This window comes from Limulus polyphemus, unplaced genomic scaffold (assembly GCF_000517525.1).
Source record: "Limulus polyphemus unplaced genomic scaffold, Limulus_polyphemus-2.1.2 Scaffold1157, whole genome shotgun sequence".
Taxonomy (NCBI): domain Eukaryota; kingdom Metazoa; phylum Arthropoda; class Merostomata; order Xiphosura; family Limulidae; genus Limulus; species Limulus polyphemus.
Genome location: NW_013666767.1, coordinates 140940 through 142062, shown reverse-complemented (window position 1 = coordinate 142062; position 1123 = coordinate 140940).

The following is a 1123-nucleotide window of genomic DNA, read 5'->3' as shown; positions in this document are numbered from 1 at the left end:
ACTTACGAACATTCGAAACATTTTCATAAACTTCTTTGATACTCTTTGTGGCTACAGAGGCGTTGTGTCCCTTCTTGTATTCAAACAGCTTTACATGCCGAACAAAGTGTTCCAAAATGCGACATTAATTTCTTGACGACCTAATATAAAACTTCCAGGAGAAACCATCTTAAACTATTATTCTTGGGGTGTTCTATCATTGGGCGGGTTTTATTTTCATTATTGCGTTTAAACAGTGCCTAGTACAATCCTTGTAACGACAACGAATTAATATATTTTTTCAATGACATTTACAACAGGCTACATTCATTTTGACAAACAAAGTTTCAACAGAATTTCCGAGACTAATGGTACATACGCCTAACTTACTTGAGTTATAAGCTTACTTCGCAAAGCTGATCCTAATTAATAAACAAACACGATGAATCACCAGGTAGCTGAATAGCAGACTAGAGGTGATGATTCTCACTTTTAGCACGAACAACTTTTCCAACACTGAACTGACACAGTCAATACTTATATATATTTACATCACGCCCTTGTTTCTACATATTTCACGAAGTTTTTCCGAGCCTTAACATTCACGAACCTTTCAGATCTTAACGTCATGCACCCTCTAACAAACACTAAAATTAAAAACATTGAAAATATAGCTTTTAACACTATGTTTCTATAATGATATGAAAAGGTTACTATGTTTCAGTATTGCGCAAAACGTTTCGGGAAATTCAAAGGACTTTTTATGCAGTGTACCAAATGTACATAAATAGACAAATAATAAGGGAGTGGATATCAGAACACTAACCGCATTTAGTTTTGTTACGTGTTTGAGCAAAAGGGTTACTATTAAACTACTTCTAGTAAGTCGGTTTTTAAGTGTTCAAAATAACCGATTGCCGAGAAACTGATGAAAACGGTATATTAAGAATAACCAAGGAGGGAGTTTCTAAAAAGTCATATTTGTGGTATTAATTTGAATAATCAATGAGCGTCTGAAACAAAGCTTTTAAAGTACTAATTGCTATTCTGGAGATTGGTTTATTATAAAAGTGTTAATTTTAACCAGTATATATTTGACTGTGGGAGAATGCACGTAAAATAAAATAATTGTTACGACAGCGGA